Here is a 13853-nt window from a genome sequence, read left to right on the forward strand (position 1 = left end):
AAAAACATTAGCAGTTACTACTGCTTAGGAAGACACTTACCCTGTATTTCACTCCATCCTTGGCTACCTTCCCCTTGCTCATCAGACTCTCCTCCCAGGCCCTCTTCTTGTTTGCTTATACCCAGCCCCATAAATAACAGTGAAAGGTTGCTCATAGATACTCAACGTTTTCTCATACACCATGAAAATCAAACCTCCCCCTCTATGCAGTTACCCCATCAGTCCCCATTACAACCTCTGACGGCTATCGCCCTAGCTGGATCCCTTGTACCCAGGAATCTGAGTACAAGACACCTCTTTTAGTACTCCTTCTCACCTTTTTACTTAGCATTTCCAGTTTTGCCTTGCACAAGGTCTCTTCCTCCTCTGTGGATCCTCTACCTACATGTGTCTACCTGCTAACTGGACAGGCACATGCACATAGTTTTCCTTACTCCCAAAATTCAATTTGAAAATGGGACCAAAGAGCTTCCTGTTCCTCTCATGACACCGACACGACAAAAAAGAGTTATTCCACCAACTCCCTTGCTTGTCGATTTAGGACTTGCTGCCTTCACTATTGCTCTCGATACTGGACTAGCAGGCATTTCAACCTTTGTCATGACCTTCCATAGCCTCTCTGATGACTTCTCTGCTAACATCATGGACATATCACAAATTTTAAAAAGCTTTATTGCTCACACAAAGCCTGTTTGGTGGTCTCTTCACACGGATGCACACAACAGAAAATCTTTAGGTATTCCCTCTAGTAGGATTAATCACAGTCTGCTATCAAACATCTATTATTTCAATATCTTTTAAAATATAATTAAAATAAGTGATTTACACATCTTCTCATTCATTAAATTGTACATGAATTCCTTGAGGGCAAGATGTTGTCTTACCTTTTTTAGTATTTCATATAGTGATGGTCTCCAATCTTTTTGGCACAAGGGACTAGTTTTATGGAAGATCATTTTTCTGTGGTCTGGGATGGGGTGGGGAGGATGGTTTTGGGAAGATCTAAGCACATTACATTTATTGTGCACTTTATTTCTATTGTTATTACATTGTAATATGTAATGAAATAATTACACAACTCACCATAATGTAGAATTAGTGGGAGCCCTGAGCTTGTTTCCTGCAATTAGACGGTCCCATCTGGGAGTGATGGGAGACAGTGACAGATCATTGGGCATTAGATTCTCATAGGGAACATGCAACCTAGATCCCTCACGTGCACAGTTCTGCAGTAGGATTCATGCTCCTATGAGACTCTAATGTCACTATTGATCTGACAGGAGGCGGCACTCAGGCAGTAATGTGAGCAATGGGGAGTAGCTGTAAATATAGATGAAGCTCCACTAACTTGCCCACCATTCAACTCCTGCTGTGTAGGCCTGTTTCTAACAGTAACAACCTGTGGCCCAGGGGTTGAGGACCCCCACCCGCCACCCCATATACACCTAACAAATAATAGGTACACAAAAGTCTCAATAGATAGTAACAAAATTAAAACTTAATGGGTATTATGACCTGAGACCTTTCTCACTTTCAATGTACTCTGAAAACTTCTCAGGAATATTGACACCATGTGGACCTTTTTAGGATGTTTGCTTGCAAAAGACACAATGATATTTATACACAGTGGCATTAAAAAAAGAAACACATTAGAGAGAAAAGAGTTCTATATGTCAGACTGGTCCTTATATTTGAATATTAAGAAATTATAGTACTAGAGTGAATGATGAAAAACAAGTAAATATAAATCATAAGTAGATAAAATTTAATCATAAGTAGATAAAAAATTGCAGAACACAGTGGACTGTGAGTCCAACTAATAACACACAAAGGGTCTGTGTCTATATCTATATGAAAGGTATGTGTATTAGAGGGTAAATTCTGGATGACTTGCTTTGTAGAAATAAGAATTTATTTTGTGCTTTGCCAGATATTCAATTCAGGACTCTAGAAGCAAGCAGGAAGAGTAATCACAGATTACTGTAGGCAGCTAGCCAACTATATTTACCCCAACACACAAAGAGGCTTTTAAACACAGTCAAGATTGGGTAGCCCTCTAAAAACGAAAAAAGACTGAGACAACTCAGCATCTGCAGAATGTAGAGAAAATCTGTTAGGTCCTTAGGTTAGGTGATGAACTGGATATATAATCAACTTCTGTTTTTTTAATTTTTTATGTTTTTGAGATGGAATCACACGCTGTCATCCCGACTGGAATGCAGTGGCATGATCTCGGCTCACTGCAACCTCCACCTTCTGGGTTCAAGCAATTCTTGTGCCTCAGCCTCTGGAGTATCTGGGATTGCAGGCACTTGCCACCATGCCTGCCTAATTTTTTTATATTTTTAGTGGAGACGGGGTTTCACCATGTTGGCCAGGCTGGTCTCAAACTCCTGACCTCAGATAATTCACCCGCCTTGGCCTCCCAAAGTGCTGAGATTACAGGTGTGAGCCACCACGCCTGACCCTATAATTAACTTCTGATGTACAGCATCTGTCATCAGGCTTAGTCCAGTTGGACAGGTAGGGACATTGGCTGATATCAAGGTCCCATTGGGAAATGCCATTACTAATGTGGTGTACCAGGCAACTTAGGCTGTAGAAATAGGTTGGATATGCTATATAAGGACAAAACAAACAAACAAAACAAAACAAAAGCAACATCCCTCCACCATTAAACTGTGTATGGGGTATCATAGCATTTGACATTTCAACAATGCTTTTGGCTATGTCAGCAATTATTTTTGCAATCTGCAAAGGTGGGGCCAAAAATAAAACAACCTTAATGAAATTTCTTGACTGCTAAGTTTTGTTCATGGAATCTTAAATTCCTTTATTTTATCTCAATTTTATAAGCAGGTAGCTACAAAATTAATATTAGCAAGCACTGTCTCATTAGATAGATATGTTATGTTGGTATGTTCTTTACTGATTATCTAGTCCTCAATTATTAATTACATTACTTCAGACAAATTACTTAATTCTTCCTAGATACAGCCTCCTCATTCATGAAATGGGGGTGAGAATAGTACCAAATTCAGATAGTTGTTCTGCGGTTTAAGTGAGCATGCTGATGAAAAACACAAAACACAGTGTGTAATACAGAGTAGATACTCAGCATGAGCTTTGAGTAATACATCACTATACAGCATGTCTCTACTTACTACATAATGTTATTATTCTCTATACATTGAATTATATATTATATTATTATATAGTTGAACTCTTTCCTTTTATATACAGACACTAAAAGTCAGAGACTTTTTTTTTTTTTTTTTAAGTGACTGGATCATTTTATTGAATGGTAAGAAATTTAAAGAGCAAAGAGCTGTTGTAAATGCTACTTGTATTTTTTTTCCTCCAAAACTCCAATCTTGAGTTTATTTTTCTTTCACACAGGGGCATTTCTACAGGAACAGGGTGCATGGCTGTGCTCAACTGTGTTTTCCATCCTAGTCTGTTCCTATGGACGTCTAGAGAATAAGAATTAACCATCCTTGTCCTCTGCTGGGACGGTTCAGACTGCCAAGTCATTTCCCAAGCCCATTATGAGAGAGTCCTTTCTTGGGCTAGCTGCTTCAAGTCAGAGACATTTATTCACTTTTTTTTTTTTTTTTTTCTGAGATGGAGTCTCACTCTGTCGCCCAGGCTGGAGTGCAATGGCGCAATCTCAGCTCACTGCCACCTCTGCCTCTCAGGTTCAAGCGATTCTCATGCCTCAGCCTCCTGAGTAGCTGGGATTACAGGTGTGTGCCACCAGGCCCAGCTAATTTTTGTATTTTTAGTACAGATGGGTTTCACCATGTTGGCCAGGCTGGTCTTGAACTCCTGACCTCAAGTGATCCACCCACCTAGGCCTCCCAAAGTGCTGGGATTACAGGTGTGAGCCACTGCGCCCAGCAGAGATTTGTTCACTTTTCTGAGGTAACTCTATTGTATTTAAAAGACATGGTTGCATACATTGAAAGTGAGTATAGAAGGAAATAAATCTGGACTCTTGAGATGAAGCTAAGGAATCATCATTGTTTGATGTTAGTCTTCTAATCCATTGAAAAATCTTTCTATGAAAAGTGTTTTCAGAAATGGAGTAGAGACCAATAAAGCTGTGGTGCTACAGCTTTCTTGATTTCCTCTTGCTATCTTAACAGGGTGAGTAATTCAATCCAGTTTAATGAGTATTGGCTACTGGGTATTTTTCAGTATCATAGACGCTGTGTTTTGCAAGTTTTTTTTTTTTTTTTTTTTAACTCAGCAAATTATTTCGATGGAATTTTAAGTTGTCAAAAATGTTCTTTAATTGAACCTAGGAAATCTTTATTGAGTACCCCTTGTATATTGAAAAGGGGTGTACAAAAATTAATGATAAGTAGTCTTAATAGCAGGCAACTAATTATAATACAATATGATTGGTGCTGCTATGGAAGGAAATGCTCTAGAATTTTGTTTGTTTACATATACTTGAAAATAAAAATGCTTGAGGAATAAATGCTTGAGACGATAAAAATGGAAGAAGAAAACACATATTACGGGAAAGAGCAATGAACAATGGCACCATGGTTTAAACGTACACGCTGTTGGGGGAATGACTAAAATATGTAGGGTATACATGAGCATGGTCAAAAGCTGGCTAGAGACAGGCTGATGATGGGTCTTTAGTGCTAGAGACTTCATTATGAACAGTATCAGTAGCTCAAAGAGGTTTATAAAGTAATGACAAGATTAACTTTGTTTTTAATGATCTACTTGAGACACCGGAAGGTAATCAAGTAGAAAAAAAGAACAATTCTTGGCCCCTCTTTAGCAGGTATGTTCTAAAAATGACAGCTAATTTGAATACTAACTTCTCGAAAATACAGATAGGAAGACAAATCTTCTAAAGACCAAATCCACCTCTACTCAACTTAATGGCTTTGTATCAGCTGTACTATGACCCCCTCTCATTCTCTTGGACGATGGGGAGATGAAGGCATTGGTAATGAAATACCCATCAGTCCTCAACCACATCCCTATTTTAAAACTGAATTTGCACAATAGCTTTTTGAAAGGCCTGTCAGTGCTGCACTGTCGCCTCTGTCGCACTTCTCTGTGGGAGCTGACATTTTGCTGGTACTTCATCAGGCTGGACCACCTGCTGAGAGCCAGATTGGTAAGGGAAATGCATCTCACTGTGGGAAAGGACAGGAGATGTATTATTTAAATACAATTTATTTTACAGCAACTTTAAAAATCTGATTTACATTGTTTCAGAGAGGAGGAAGTATCTTGTTGTACCTTAGCTCTTTGTGTTTGGTAATACTTAAGACCTTAATTGCTTTTCTAATTTTTAAAACTTGTTTACTGTTTTGCCTTGCTTTACACCTTTACACATACTCTTTTACTTCTACCTTAGATAACTGATAACTGTCTTTTCTTTTTCTTCTTCTTCTTCCTTTTTTTTTTTTTTAAACAAAAGTGTATAATTAAGGAAATGTCAGCCCTCATTCGTGCTGGGTGTGGTAGAGGAAGTTGGAAAACAGCTTAGAGGTTGTTAAAGGATTCTCTAGATTGAGTCAAAACCTCAGCTATACGAATTCTAGAGTAAAAGATGAGGAGGCTGGGTTTACAAATAAAGCAATTCAATACCTTCTTTTGTCTGTTTTTTGAATCTTTAATCCATTTAGCCAAACAATTGATTTTTGTCTTAAAAATAAAATAGACTATTTAAATAGCAAATTTTTGTTGGTTGGAACTATTTGTTGGTTAATTCAATGAAAAAGATCAATCAGGTTATCTGTTTAGAACAGTAAAATAAAACTGATACCTGAAAAGTAATAATTTCTTCATATCAAAAGAGAAAGTAAAAGTTAAGAAATTGTTTGGTGTGTTCAGAATACATCAATATTTGCCAGCCAGTGGTATGCTGGATCCGTAACTACCAGCTCGGGAAAGCCAACTGTTACATTTTCAGGAATTTTGCAAGGCATTTGAAATCACCATGGTAGGAGTATTATACCTTGGAAATAGGCAAACACTAAAACCCAGTGCTTTCATCTTTCACAGAGCCTGTTAAACATTTGCCAGCTTAGCACTGAGGAAGGCTTACACCTGTGTTCATTATGGTTTTTATGAAGTTTGATCAAATAGTATTTGAAGCATGGATGTATTTGGAATTAGTATTTCCCTTCCCATGTCTTTTCTCCATTCTAATTTTCTCTCCTTTAGTAGTAAAGGGGACTGTTTTATAAGTGCTCCTAAAAAAATAAAAGTAATCACTAAATGACTAAGGAACAGAAAATGAGGTTTCTGAAGAAACAGAAATAAAATATTCAGAGGAAATGTTACTATGTTGTTTTAGGTGTTTATTTTTCAAGAATTCGGGTAGTGCTGATGAGCTATGGTTAATATTCACAATAGGAGTAAAAGGAGAGAATGGTCTTAAATTAAAGAAACAATAAGTTGAATACGACTGAAGGAAAAAATATCTTCACTATTATGGGAACAGTTTAGGCCAACAGAGAATACTTTAAGAATAGGTAACTATTTTTCTTGGATATTTAGTCAACAATTGGTCTAAAGATGATGCCATTTTTCTCTCTGATTGCTAAGGAAAAAGTAGTAAACTAGTAAATATGAAAAAGACAGAAATGTATAAAGCAGAAAAATATTCACCCATAGTCCCACCATCTAGAGATGGCCACTGTTTAAAAACTGCTGTCCTCTCTTCTACAATTTCCCATATACATACATAGGTACATGTTCTTACAAATTTGAGTCATTCTCTACATACAGCTTTTAACATCAACTCAATGTCAATTTTTCTGACATTACATATTCTTCTAGAACATGAAACTTAATGGCCTCAGAAGAGTCTGGTGATATGTTATATACTTTGCTCAATCATTCTCCACCTAGTGGGTATTAAGGTTGTTTCTACTTTAAGCTTTTTTTTTTGTTATAAATAATGCTGGGATAAAGACAAGGCTAGCAGCCCTTCTCTGATTAGTTGCTAAAAGGCCTGACATATAAGATTTAACTGTCCTTCACAGAGATGATACATTCTTGTGAAGGGTGCGAGAGTGCCTGTGATTCCACCCCCATGGCCATACCACACCATACACATACTGTTTAGGAGGCAAAAACAAAAAACAGCAACAAAAAACCAATCTACCATAATCCAGAGGATTTTTTTAATACAGTGAAATAAAATATTTAAAAAGATTCTCCCCAAGTATTTGTATTTATAACTTCCAGACAACAGGATTTATTAAAAAGCCAATATATTTAAACATAGCTTTTTGGTCTTCCCTGCCTCTAAAATATATTACTTATATAGCCTATGAGTATTTTTACAGTTCATTATGCAGAGTAACTAGGTTTTAAAATTCTGTGAGCACCATAACAGGATATTTAGAGAAATGTTGTATGCTTTTCTTCAAATACAAGCCACTTTTAAAATGCCACACACATTCTTTGTGAAGTACGCGTGAAGCATTTTTAATGAATTCTATCGTTTGGTTTCATTCATTTTCCTAAATATCTTATTATGGTGATTATATAATTTGTGTTTGTGTCTGTGTGTGTAAAATCAGATAATAGCATGTAATACTAAAATTGGACTGGACTGGGAGTCAGGGAATATTTTTGCGTATTGAATTCAATAGATGTATCATGATCAAATTGCCAATAAAATGTAAATAGTATTACTTATCACTAACAAATCTCTCAGGACTATCATGAAATGTTTTTCTGGGATTTGAAGTCATAGAAGGAAAGAACCGTAACATAACTATTAAAATTAATATTTTAAAGAATGAGGAGTTTATCTTTTTCTTCACTTGTTTTCAAATGGTCTATTTATATCACTTGACAATTGGAACAGTGTAAACTTTATCACTATCTGTTTAATAATTATTCCATTAAAGTTGAGTTGGACAAGAGAAAATGTCACTTCACTGTGGAAATAGCAAGTAACTACCTTTTGAATATGTAAATTCTTACCTTTAAGCGGCTTTTTTTTTTTTGAAGCAAACAAGTAGGTTAGGGATGGCCAACTGCTTCTCCAGTAAACTATTCTACTGTTTGAAATGCTTGTCAAAAGTGCCAGAATAACAGTTCTAAAATAAAGAATCTTGCTATATACAGAAAGTCATAAAAGATCTAGTCCTATAACTTTTGCCTGAGGGTTCTCTTTGGGGGCAGCAATATTTCCCAAAGTGATCATATGATTAGCTCAGTGCTAAATACTATTTGCTTACATTTTATATATGTTGTTTCTGATTTTATATATTTGTTGGTTAATGGAAAGGTCCAAGCACTGAAAGCTAATTCAAATCACTGTTCACACTTCATAAAATGATAATCACAAATGTTTGCTAATCTTTATTAGACAAATTTGAAATAGTAATGATAAAAAAAAGTAGCATCATTACTATCCAGCCCATAGCTTTCCGCATGTTCTCAAGTCACGGTGTTTCATTGTCAATGGAGTAGAGAAGGTGATACAGGCAGGGTTAGCACAACTTATAAAGAATCACAACGAGAAAAGGGCACAGCAGGATAGCGGTTCTACCGTGTCCTTGAAACTAGTTCGGTGTAGCTAATCACTTTTTATCAGTCTCTAATCTGCTTCCATCTGAGATAATTCTAGTCTAGTAGGTTCTTAAAGTGCTGCTTTCAGTATAAATTTGAATAGCATACCACGGTAGATTGCTTCCAAAAATGTCTGCAACCGTATCTCTCAACTTGCGGGTCTTTTGCAATGGGCTTCTGCTACTCTTCTCTTCAGTAGGTAGAATCTCTTTCTCCTCCCCCTGAACTTGAACTTGCCCCATGACTTGCTTTAACCAATAGAATGTGGTGAAAGTGACAATGTGTGGCTTCTGAGGCAAGGCTTTTCCACCTCACATAGCTTTTGCTTGCACACTTTTGGAATGCTCCTTCTTTATTATCTTAAAACTGTCATGCTATGGGAAAGTCCAAGTTAACCTTGTGGAAATGTTTTGTGGAGGAAAGGGCAAGTTCCCTGGTTGAGCAGCCCAGCCATGCCCAGTCTGTTCTCAAATATCTACCAGCCAAAGCAGTCACGTGAGTGACCCCAGGGCATGCCAGTAGTATAATCGCCTCACCAACCCATAGAATTAAGGGAAATATTAAATCATTGTTTTAAGCCACAAAGTATTGAGGTAGTTTGTTACACAACAATAAATAGTGGGAATATGCATCCTAACATAGCAATATCTTGTATAGCAGGAAGAAAAAAGCATTTTTAAAGCTAACAGTTTTATTAACTTTGTTGGTTGTTTCGTCTAGGTTTATGACTTACATATGGTACAGGATTTTCCTGTGCAACCAGGAGTGCAGTCACAATTTCCAGTTTTTTGTTGTTGTTGTTGTTGCACTGACCTCCATTTTCACAGGGTGCAGAGGAGAACCAGCACTCTGGTCCCCAGAGGCCATCTGGGCAGACTTATAAAACAAAAAGAGAGAGAAAGAAAGAAAGAAAGAAAGAAACTTGTAAGAAGTCTCAAAATGGTCCAAGATTTCTACTGTTGCCTAACCAAGCTGGAAAAGTGTGTGTGTGTGTGTGTGTGTGTGTGTGTGTGTGTGTGTGTATGACAGAGCTGTAAGGAAAGAAATATCCTAGTAGCCTCCAAGGATGTATAACACTTCCAAAAGTATTCCCTGAAGAAATCAACATGATGCTATATCTTGTCACTTTGAAAACACAGATACAGAGGTTGGCTTTTTGCTGAAAATGTGGTTTTTCAGACAGTAACAATGGAAGCAATTTTGATATATATCTTTAGCAGCAGTTGCACAGAACAAAAACTGAAAATGAGATGTAATTTGTAAAGGAAGCTCAGGAGGCGTGGCACTCAGGAAGTTGCCCTCAAATGGTTGCCTAAATCCTGTTCTCCCAGACTTTGCTTCTTTTGTGAGCTAAAATAATCACACCAGAGGTTTACAAACTGTGTACTTTATGACAGTGTACAATGCATAAGGTGGGAGAAGAGAAAGAGTGATCTGCTTTGTTGACTGTTCTTTGAACTAGCAAAGGACAAGTGATGCTGCAGGGACCACTGAGGGCTCAGTGAGAGGTTTCCATGTGTGTTCTTCCATAGAAACCACAGGAATTAGAAACCCGGTGGAAAGCATTTTATTTTTTTAATCCAAGGAAAACGGTGGAACTTTCTTAAAAATATAACACTTATGAAAAGTTACATCAAATCGAGTTGGGCTGTGAAGTATCTTCTTGTCCTGGCAGTGTCTCTGAATAACAGAATTACAATATTTTCTGGGATATTCATACCCAATCTGTTGATTACTAACTCTGTTACGCACTTTATGTAAAGTAGCTCATATTTCCAAAAGAGAACCCTATGGCATAAGCAAATTTATTTCCATTTTATATGAGAAACAGAGGCTCCCACAAGTTAAGTGACTTACTCTATATCACTAAGCTTGAACCCAGATCTTCTGGCCTCCGAAACTGGTGCTCTCAGCCACTACACCCAAATTTACTCTACAATACTAGGTACTCAGCATCTTTCAGGCCAATTAATCTGCTCTTAAAGATTCACCAGAGTTCAAAATTCGAAGTTCATCTGATGTGGAACTCTTCTAAAAAAAAAATCTGTCTTTCTTATCATGATCCAGGGGTTGTATGGTGTCAAGGGGCCAGCTGGACCAGAGTCCTCTACATTCTGAGGTCTGCCAGAAGTGGGCATGCAAAATACCCTAGGCTACAAACTGCTCTAAACAAGGCAAAGACACCAGCTGCTTTACTTTTTTCTTTCTTTCTTTCTTTTTTTTTTTTTTTTTGCTATTTCACAGGTTAGTTGTAGAAACCATTTCTTCTGTTCTTAGAAGTCATTACTGATAAGCTAAATAAGGCCTGGTGCTGATTGCGGAGAATACTGTTCATTAGTGCCATTGAAACAATTTCCAGTCTTTAATTAACTATTCATCTGCAATCTAGACACAGGTTTGGAGTTAAGATTTTTAAAGATATGTCTGTCTCTAGGAGCACTTGGGCTACTTCACTCTTTTAAAAAAGAGAAAGAAAAACAACGGGCCTGATTTTCATCATGCACAACTCTTGGAGAGCTCTTTTTGCCTTGATTTCAACTGCCAATCACAGCAACCACATTCACCTGCTGCAGTCTGATTCATAATTTCATTTTGTGGTTAGACAAAAATATCAGAATTGGACAAAGTTATCTGATTGAAAAATAACATGTTTTCCAGAGATTATGGTGACCTCTCTATTTTGCTAATTTACATATACTTTCAACTCATTTTCCTTCACAGTGGGAATCTCAGAAGCATTTTCCAATAAAGTATATTCAGCAGCTGCTTTAAGAAAATGTTATCAGAATAAATTAAGTTTACCCAGGTTTGTTATATGCCATTGTCTCCTCATACATTGACTTCCAGGGCATGACTTCTCCAGGGGGAAAATGAATAAGGGGCTGACTCTGGGCTTAAAAATCAGTTGAAGCACGAAGATGTTTAGAAATTGTCATGGCACCTACTCTCACACCACATTAAACTTGTTAATGTCATGTTAGGCTTTGATTTCCCCAACTTCCTTTCCCTAATGCCTAGAAAGTCACAATCCAGCTACCTAAGTAACCTCTGTCCATGAAATCTAGATGGACATCACTGCTCACCCTCTCCAGTTCTATAACCACTAGACAACCTGGAACAGAGAAGCTGCCCTGTCCATTCAGCTCCAGAAAAGCCCTGCAGACTCTCTGAAGATGGCATTGCAAGGAGAAAATGAGGATACGTGAGTGTCAAAGACCATTTTCAATCCTAGTGCCTGCCTCTATAAGTGGCCCCAACGAGATGATGGTTTCCTTTCAAACCTATTATTTCCTTCTGATTTTACACAAGGTTGTACTAAAGGGAAAAAATGCTGGGATATTTTCCTCTGAAATATAGTAATAAGTGCTTAATGCAAAATACATGATAATACAATAAAAATGTATAAAGAATAAAAATGCACATTTATGTATTAAGAAAATATTTATTGAGCAATATCTGTATATCAGGACTATTTCAGGAGTTTGGGGATACTTGGTTGAACAAAATTTTTAGATACCCTTCACTCACGGGGTTCTGATCATAGCAGGAAAAGACAGGCAATAAATATTTGACATCATAATTAGAGTATGTGCTATATTAGAAAATGATAAGCACTATAGAAAAAGAAAAAAGTTGGGAAACTTACAAGTTACAGTTTTAAGTAGGGTAGTACTGATAAAATTCAGTAAAAAAGTAACATGAGACTTTTCGAAATGTGAAAGAGCTACTTAGGTACCTAGCAAAGAGCATCCCATGAATGCATAAGCCAGAGACAGTCAATACTGGCATCTTGGAATACCTTTTTCCAAATGGCATATGCATCTACACACACACACACATATATCTATATATGTTACTTGTAATTGTAATTGTACTATACAATAACTTTTATATTTATAAAAAATGTAGGCTGGGCGCGGTGGCTCACGCCTGTAATCCCAGCACTTTGGGAAGCCGAGGCAGGTGGATCACAAGGTCAGGAGATCGAGACCCTCCTAGCTAACACAGTGAAACCCGTCTCTACTAAACATACAAAAAAAATTAGCCAGGTGTGGTGGCGGACGCCTGTAGTCCCAGCTACTCGGGAGAATGAGGCAGGAGAATGGCATAAACCTGGGAGGCGGAGCTTGCAGTGAGCCGAGATTGTGCCATTGGACTCCAGCCTGGGCGACAGAGTGAGACACCATCTCAAAAAAAAAAAAAAAAAAAGAAAAAGAAAAAGAAAAAAAAAGTAATACCTACAAATTTGAAAAACCAAAACACCAATAACCATATTAAAAATTTTCAAAGTGTTTCTATGGTTAAGCATTAGCATCTTTGAATCACATTTGTTTGAATGACCAATCCTTAGATATAAATAAAATAATTCTAATTCTGGAAGTTGGTAGTGCCTTGGGTTGATTAGTTCAGTTCAAAGAAGTGGTTGCCTAGCTTTAATCTTTCTGGATATAATTATCTGCAGTGTGATCTTTCTTCCCTTGCTCAAGCTAACAAGGGGACAGGAAGCAGCAGAGGCTAAGAAGACTGCATTAAATAACTTTATTGCCCTATGTCTCAGTTTCCTCACCAGCAAATAGGGGATTAATACAGCTTACCCATCTTCTGAGGGCACTGGTGGATTAACTAATTAATAATCATATGATGCTGAACAAAGGCTGAGGATTATTATTAGAGAAGAAAAAAACTCTATCATCAGAGCATACCTTTCTGGCATCTGTTGCCTTGGTAACCAGATTTGCAGGTGCAACTACCATTTTTGGCACTGCATTCCAGGGTATTCTTCTCTACACACTGACATTCTGAAGTACAGCCAGCTCCGTAGGCACCCTTGGGACAGCGTGCAAGCAAATTGAGGCAAAGCGGTCACCTGAAAACCACGCTTTGTTTATTTTAAATTGTTAGTGCATAGGCATGTAGTTCTGTGGGGCCTGATTATGGGGAAAACAAGAGGATCATCCTGACTGCCAAAAAAAAATAAGGAAACAAATGTCTTTTAAATCAGGCAATTCATTTGCTTTTTGGCAACTGGACATGAACAGTGAAGCCTGAACTACTTAAAAGGCTTTGGTGCTTCCGGGAGAGAAATTGCTTCTCAATGTGCTCCATTGGTGCCTATAGTTAATATTCTCCAAAGAAAGCTAAGGCCTGCCAGGCCCCATATTCATCCTGCTGCAGCATGGAGATGACGGACAAGCACTTATGAGAAGGCTGGCCGTTATTTTCATTCCCTTCTATTCTATGGTAATCGGAAATAATTTTACATCGTGTAGATAACACAAAGCTTT

At 37.5% G+C, this 13853-nt stretch overlaps 1 long non-coding RNA gene across 1 annotated transcript; it reads right to left on the reverse strand.

Moving 5' to 3' along the window:
• Positions 1–4270: 4270 nt before the first annotated feature.
• Positions 4271–13405, reverse strand: LOC112619469. Its single transcript, XR_003118225.1, has 3 exons — positions 13272–13405; positions 9302–9435; positions 4271–5165 (listed from the first exon to the last, which is right to left on the reverse strand). It is a non-coding gene; the product is annotated as an uncharacterized LOC112619469 (long non-coding RNA).
• Between the last annotated feature and the right edge of the window lie 448 nt (positions 13406–13853).

This window comes from Theropithecus gelada, chromosome 2, assembly GCF_003255815.1.
Source record: "Theropithecus gelada isolate Dixy chromosome 2, Tgel_1.0, whole genome shotgun sequence".
NCBI classification, from domain to species: Eukaryota; Metazoa; Chordata; class Mammalia; order Primates; family Cercopithecidae; genus Theropithecus; species Theropithecus gelada.